The sequence below is a fragment of the Vulpes vulpes genome, chromosome 14 (assembly GCF_048418805.1).
Source record: "Vulpes vulpes isolate BD-2025 chromosome 14, VulVul3, whole genome shotgun sequence".
Classification (NCBI taxonomy): Eukaryota; Metazoa; Chordata; class Mammalia; order Carnivora; family Canidae; genus Vulpes; species Vulpes vulpes.
The window spans coordinates 46270143-46278093 of record NC_132793.1 but is presented as its reverse complement, the minus strand read 5'-3'; the positions used below and the strand labels follow the sequence as shown (position 1 = coordinate 46278093).

At 41.7% G+C, this 7951-nt stretch overlaps 1 non-coding gene across 1 annotated transcript; it reads left to right on the top strand.

Annotated features, from left to right (window-relative positions):
• Positions 1 to 4497: 4497 nt before the first annotated feature.
• TRNAS-GCU (transfer RNA serine (anticodon GCU)) lies at positions 4498 to 4579 on the top strand. Its single transcript has one exon. It is a non-coding gene; the product is annotated as a tRNA-Ser (tRNA).
• Positions 4580 to 7951: the final 3372 nt, after the last annotated feature.

Here is a 7951-nt window from a genome sequence, read left to right as displayed (position 1 = left end):
TCTTCTATTGAGCCCTTTGGGCATAGCTGGAAGGCTAGGTTCTTCTGGGCCCCTCTTCGTCCTACTTGGCCTCTTCACATAACCTCTTCAGCAGGGTGTTCAGACTACTTACATCATGGCTGAGCACCCAGTGGGAAGAACAGAGACTTGCTCAAGTGTTCTCATTCAGCGGACAGACCCCAGTCCTCTTACATACTTTTCTTATAAACTATAAGAAAATCTTAATATAGTAGAGACAATATCAAGAAAAACAAAAGTGATGCTCTCTTTTTCACCTACCTTATTTTTTAAAAGGGAGAATGGGAGCACGTACTTTTTTCCAGCAATATCCAAAGTGTACATTCTTGTCTGTTCCGTAGTACAATACCAATTAGGCTCCATGTACTTCACATGAAAGTGCATTAAGGGGATGGGTAGACCTGCACCCAAACAGCACTAATCCTTTGCTAGGGTTTTAACAGTCTACCTCATATTTTTACCTGATTCAGTAGCAGTGAAGTCCCTTTAAAACCGAGATTACATATAATAAAAGCTGTTTCTGTGTCTAGTACATGGATTATAGTTAAAAGGGCACTCCCAGGATAGTTAAAAAATTCTCTAAACAGAAGAGCTCTGTAGGACAAATGATTTCCCTAAGCACTGTTCATGGAAACATCCTTCCTGTGATTAGGCGTTGGATAAGGCTGGGGTGAGACATTTTCTTCTGGCCCTGCCTAACTTTTTGGTGTTTTAATACACTGGGCATCAGTGAAATCTTAGAAGGGAAGACCTTCTTCATTAACAAACAGACCGAATGCCAAACTATTTCAAAATGAGGGATCCCTGGGTGGCGCAGCGGTTTGGCGCCTGCCTTTGGCCCAGGGCGCGATCCTGGAGACCCGGGATCGAATCCCACGTCGGGTTCCATGCATGGAGCCTGCTTCTCCCTCTGCCTGTGTCTCTGCCTCTCTCGGTGTGTGTCTCTCATGAATAAATAAATAAAAATTTTTAAAAAAGTAAAAAAAAAAAAAAAAAAAAAAAAAAACTATAAAGAAACATACTACACTTTATAAGAAACTACACTGGGTGTTATTCTATATGGTGTCAAATTGAACACCAATAAAAAATAAATTAAAAAAGAAACATTATGTCTAAACTTTGAGATTGACCCACATGATTGATAAGTAAATAAAAATTATTGCAGGATGATTATTAAAGACACCCTCAGTGTCTTTGAATCACCTACACTTGTGGGCACTTGCTACATGGCAGAGGGCCCTCCACACTGGATTAGCTAAGTATCAAGCATTCTCCACTTTTTCCGTGTAAAATTCATAGAAACCACAACTATTACAATGACTCATATTATAAATTGCATACATGTTGTATATATGTTGTCAAAATGTCAACAGGGGCACTCAATCTCCAAGTTATATCATTATTTTTTAAACAACCTATTGTACTTTCAATGGGTCGATTTTCTTAGAAATGAAATATCTATTGCATACCAGCTCATCACACTTCAGGCCACTCCCCACTGCGTTTATCCCTGACCTAGAATTTCCTGGATGGGGCTGTTGTAAGACAGGCTCTAAGATCTGTAATAACATAGGAGAGTTTTTATGTAACATAGGTGACTTTCTTCTCATTATGGGAGATCAGATAAAATTAAACACAAGCCTTTGCTAAACAAGATTATATTTCCTGTATCTTAAAGTATGTGACATTTAGCTTTCTGGAAATCTCTGCTGACAAGTAAGGGCATAAACAATATTCAAAGATTCAGACAAAGACTTTTCCTTCAAAGTCATGGCCAGGTGAATCTTTGGCTTCCATGTGCATTTCAGATGGCAGCTCTGTATCAGGAACTTTTGCCAATTCTTTCTCAAATAAGCATTCATCTATTGCCAAAGAAAGCACCTACAGGATTGGTGCAAAGTTCTGTTAAGTAAAGACAATGCATGTATCCTACAGGAGGAGAAGGTATAGAGTCTACACAAGGAAGGGGCCACACCAATCTGTACAGTTTGTCGTAACCTGTGGATTAGTTTTGAGGATTTCACCTTTCTGGGCTCCAGAGAAATAAAACCTAAGTGTACAGTACCAGGCCTATACTTTAGGAAGGGTCTTGAAATACCTACTGGCTGGCTGATTTAGGGCAAAACCTGAAACATGTTTAAAATCCAATCTCCAAATTAACTGGAGGGCAGTTCTGTAAGTTCAGATATTGGAACAGCTGGATTTATAGACAATTGGAGACCAGGCTTTCGCCTTCAGTGTCAGGTAATTTTGGGGGTGGGTGGGAGGGAGGGCAAGGAATGTTTATATTAAATTTTATTCCTCTCTGAATAAGTACTCCCCTCCCAGCCGGTTAGAGAGAGACTCCTAAAGGTAGTCCTGGTGTAAAACACATGTGCTAAAATAAGCACGGCTTTCAGCGCCTATTTGCAGGAGCTGGTTCAATCTTTTTTTTTTTTTTTAAAAGATTTTATTTACTTATTCATGAGAGACAGAGGCAGAGACACAGGCAGAGGGAGAAGCAGGCTCCACGCAGGGAACCTGATGCGGGGACTCGATCCCGAGTCTCCAGGATCACGCCCTGAGCCGAAGGCAAACACTCAACCACTGAGCCACCTGGGTGCCCCAGGAGCTGGTTCAATCCTAAACACACTTTTCTTCTCTCTATCCAAAGCCTTCAATGGAAAATTGGGGGCCAGTGTGAGAGAAACTGAAGGAAGAAGTGGAATTAACAGCACATTATAGGACAGAGGAGCCCAGAGATGGAGGGATCCTCAGGGAAAACTTTGGGCACCCAAGATTTTCAGAGACTCTTCTCTTGTTTAGAAGTATAGCCCCAGAGTCTACACCAGGGTGCCAGGTCCATAGAAGGCATTTAATAAATAGGTACTGAATTGAAGTGAATCAATAACAAGCCAGGTGAATATGTATATCAATTGATTAATTCATCTACTTACTCTCTTAAAAATATTTAGTGGATCCTAAAGCAGCTGATGTAGAGGCTATACGGAAAGATGTCCTTGTCCCCCATGCCAATCTCTAGAGGGGTGGGGCAGGTGGGGGAGAAGTGATCAAATATGGCCTATGTCATTAGGTACCCGGAGCCATTTGGAGACCTCCCATTGGAGGTGATATGAGCTGAGCCATGAGGGGCTCCTAGCAGTGGTCTGCAAACACTTGGGAGTTGCTGGAGCACAAGATCACCGTGACAAAGCAAACTCTGGTCCCCATGCTTGTGCTGCCGTGCCCTTCTACACCAGCTCCCCACTCTGCCTCCAAGCCCCAGGTCATATGCCAGCTTGAGGTGGCATCCCCTCCAAACACTCACATAAACAGATCAAACAACCTGAAAGCTTAACAGAATGATAGTTCTCAGACTTGTCCACTACAGCTGTGTGCAAGCCCAAATTCCTGAAATTGTGACTTCTAGGTCTTGGGTGTGGCCTGGGCCTGGGGATATTTAAAAGCTCCCACGTGGATGGAACTGGAGGGTATTATGCTGAGTGAAATAAGTCAGTCGGAGAAGGACAAACATTATATGGTCTCATTCATTTGGGGAATATAAAAAATAATGAAAGGGAATAAAGGGGAAAGGAGAAAAAATAAGTGGGAAATATCAGAAAGGGAGACAGAACATGAGAGACTCCTAACTCTGGGGTGGTGGAAGGAGAGATGGGCGGGGGGTGGGGGCGACTGGGTGACGGGCACTGAGGGGGGCACTTGATGGGATGAGCACTGGGTGTTATTCTGTATGTTGACAAATTGAACACCAATAAAAATAAATCCATTAAAAAATAATAATAATAAAAAATAAAAGCTCCCACCCCCATCCCAGAAAATCACCTAACAAGACAGTTATTTTCAGCTGTGCCCAAGTCAATGATTGTTTCTTTCTCTTTCCCTTTTATTTTTCCTGCATTTTCCATGGAGAACAAAAAGGTTTATATACCTTGTGTCACTTTTGCAGGCATGCTGCACAGATTGACAAAGGGTTAAAGCTGTTGGGCTGGCTGAGAGACAGGGGCACCCAAAATGGCGGACATCTCAAACTGGGTCAAAATGGCTGATCTTCCCGCCAAGGCAGCCATGACCACCACGTCGTCTCCAGTAAATCGAAACCTAGACGGGAAAACAAAACTTTCCATCTGGGACTTTCCAGCCAGGGACCACCCTCCATCATCTGTACTATCCCCATCCCCATCACCTAGGACACCCCTCTTGAGTCACGGAACCTCGCCCTGGAGCGCTCCCCATTACAGCACTCTCGAACCTACTGCCTGGCTCTTTCTTTATTTCTCTGCCGTTCATCTGGAAAAAATCTAACAAAAGCACTTGGAATATTCTGTGTATTGAGGGGAACATTCTACCTAAATAATCCACTATTCAATCTTTTATCTCCTCAGATCAAGTGCTGGGCCTCCGTCCTCTCGGGACTGGAGTAATACACAGCTCTTCTGACTATTCTTTAAATCATATATAAAAGCAAAGACAAATGTATGAGATGAGGTGGCCGAGTGGTTAAGGCGATGGACTGCTAATCCATTGTGCTCTGCACGCGTGGGTTCGAATCCCATCCTCATCGTTTGATCTCCTGACTGGCTGTGTGAAGTTTTAGTGCTTTGTGAGCAAACTATTTCTAGTGGATATAAGAAGAATCCCTATGGCAAGCAGATTCAAGTGTCACATAAGAGGATCTAAAAATATACATCTGTGCCTTGGAATTAGTACCCAAATCAGGCTAGAAAACAAAGTGTTTTGCCAACTAATGAGCAATGCCAAAGAACAGCTCCTTCCTGATGGTGTTCAAGAGGCACAGAAACCTCAGCCAGACTTCTGAGTTGGCCAAACCTGGCTTGGCTGCCTGCCACAGCACTGTATCAGCTGAAGTCAGGGAGCTGGCTGCCAATGACACCCCCCCCTTCCATTGATGAAATAGAACCGATTTCTTCAATGGAAGGGTATGTCTGGAAACCTCCTGCCCTGTGTAGGCTGCCAGGCCTGCGGACACGGCTCAGCGGATCGAGGGTACAGAGGAAGCCCAGCTCGTGGAACACAGGTGCTGTCTGGCCTCTTTGCATGCCTGGGGCCCAAATGAGGGCCTCCTGTGGGTTCAGCGGTTGATAGGACCTGCGTTCTGCAATCTGGAAGCTCCCAGAACTGGTGCTGAAAGATCCTGTCCTGAGTCATGTCAACTCTGCACCTACTTCTCTTACAGGATTTGGGGCATAATTCCATGACCACCTACTGCCTTTGACGTTTCTCAGCCACACAGCAGGATAAAAAAAGGCACGCAAGGCATGAATTAGCATGGTGTGAAAAGAAAAGTCAGTAAAAGGAGTCCAGGGTGTGAGGAGGTAGGAAAACATGTTCTGCAAGAAAAGGGATGTTGATATGCTGAGAGACAAGTGCTGGGCAAATCGACAGGCCCATCTTTTTTCTGAACAGCTACTCCTACCTTCATTGCACTTGGCTGTTTACAGAATTCCTCAGACCTCTCTCATTTCACTCTGGTGGCGTCAGCTGGGAGGAAGAGAACCTGCAGCAGTTAACAGCAACAAGCCATGTTTTCGAAGAGGAACATCAGTGTAAAAAAATTCAGTAAAGGACCTCCCATCCCATCGGTGTTCACATATGTCTCACCTGCAGATCCAGATGCTGCCAGCAATGCTGACTTATCCCTAGGACAGAAGGAGGAAACTTCTACTCAGTCTCCATCCAGAAGGGCTTCCTGGGAGCGGGTCTTGTATCCAGCTCGCACATCCTTCTGAGCCCTGGAGGTCCTGGCAGCACCCCCCAGCCCAGCAGGGGCGTCTCCACTCTGCCCACCCCCCCCCTCCCCCTGGGCTTCATACAAGCCAACTTTCTGCCACTACCGCAGAATATAAGACAGGGAAAGGTGCATTCTTCACCACACTCACCTATACCCAACAACACCCAAAAATGTAGGTGACACACTCACAAAGGAAAATGAGATGCCTTTTATATAATTCAAACCAGAGACACAAGTACATGGAATGGCTTGTCCACACATGCCATAACACAACACACAAAAATCTGCTTTGCAGAAAGCCAAAAAGCTGAACAATTTTGAGATTTGCATTTACATAAGCACACTGTTTATTGTTTTCTTATTAAAACAATGAAATAATACATGGCAGATTTTAAGAAGTATAAAAATTAGTATAAAAGAAATAGAAAGTTACCAATCATGCTTCCTGTCTGATAGTTACTATGATTTTAAAAAATATATCCACATTTATGTATAATGTATATCATAATGTAAATCAAAAATGTATAATCATATTTGATATGCAATTTTGAATTTAGTGTTTTAGCTTTGAATTTCTTTTCCTTTTCCAACTCCAAATGTGGATTATTTTTAGTATGCAAAAGTAAAATATTGCCAAAGTTTAAAAAAATATGGAAGTGAGACTTTCTACAACAGGTGTTAGTGAGGATGTGAAGAAAGCAGAACCCTCATGCACTGTTGGTAGGAATGCAAACTGGTGCAGCCACTCTGGAGAAAACTGTATAGAAGTTTTTCAAAAACTTAAAAATAGAACTACCCTATAATCCAGCAATTTCACCACTGGGTATTTACCCAAAGAATACAAAAATATTCAAAGGGATACATGCACCCTTATGTTTATAGCAGTATTACCTATAATAGTCAAATTATGGAAACAGTCCACTATCCATTAACTGGATGGGATATTATTCAGCCATAAAAAAGAATGAGATCTTGCTATTTGCAACAACGTGGATACAGCTAGAGAGCATATGCTGAGTGAAGTAAGTCAACCAGAGAAAGACAAATACTATATGACTTCACTTGTATATGGAATTTAAGAAACAAAACAGATGTGCAGAGGGTCAAAAAAAAAAAAAAAAAAAAACCAAACAAACCAAAAAACAGATTCTGAAAAAACTGCTGGTCATTATAAAGGGGGGGGGGGGATGGGTTAAACAGCTGACAGGGATTAGGGAGGGCACCTGTGGTGAGCCCTGGCCTTGTATGGGGGTATTGAAGCACTTTTAATGGTACACCTGAAACTAATATTACTGTATGTTTACTAACTGCAATTTACATAAAAACTTAAGAAAAAAGACTTTCTAGTAATTCCCACGCCCTCCCATAATTATCTTTGAAGTTTTAGTGCATAATCTGACAATTATTTTTCTCTTTTCCTGATGTACATACATTCTTAAATTTTTGTCCTGAGTGCATGTCATTATATGTTCTTTGAAAATACTATGCTAATTGTGACATATGTATCATAGAGATGCACCAGAATTAGCTAATCTTTTTTTCCTATTGAATCTGTTTCTCCAGTTAGATTCTTTAACACCTTTTAACCAAGTTTGTGGCTGGGCAGACTCTCATCTTTGGCATCTCATCTTTGGTGATTTCCCTCAGAATAAAGTCTTTGAACAAAAATAGGGAATCACAGCACAAGAACTTTTAGTCAGCTTGATACATATTATTAGGCTTCCTTCACAAAATACGAGCACTTTTCTACATTTGATTATAATTTTAACCAATTTAAGATATTTGGTTAAGACATCTTTGACATTTTGAGTCATTACATCTTATTAATTTCACCTTGAGATTTCTTTCATAGAAAGCATTTCTCTAACATGACAGCAGCTAGATTTTCACATATTTTTCTGTATTGTAAATTCTTTTTTACTTGTTTTCATTTTTTTCCATTTCACTCTGTAGGTCACATAATGTGAGGATGTTTTGTTTTCTCTTTCTAAAACAAGCAAGTAATTGTTCAGCATCTCTTTAAAGATATTCTTTGATCAGAGGTGGTTCTTTTAACAGTTAATCCAGGCCACCCATTTCTGACCTATCATTGATTAGGCACTGATGCTACCTGGTTTGACTTTTTGTAGCTTAAAGCATGGTGACTAAGCAAGTGGGTACTGAATTAGATGGTGCTGTGCAAAA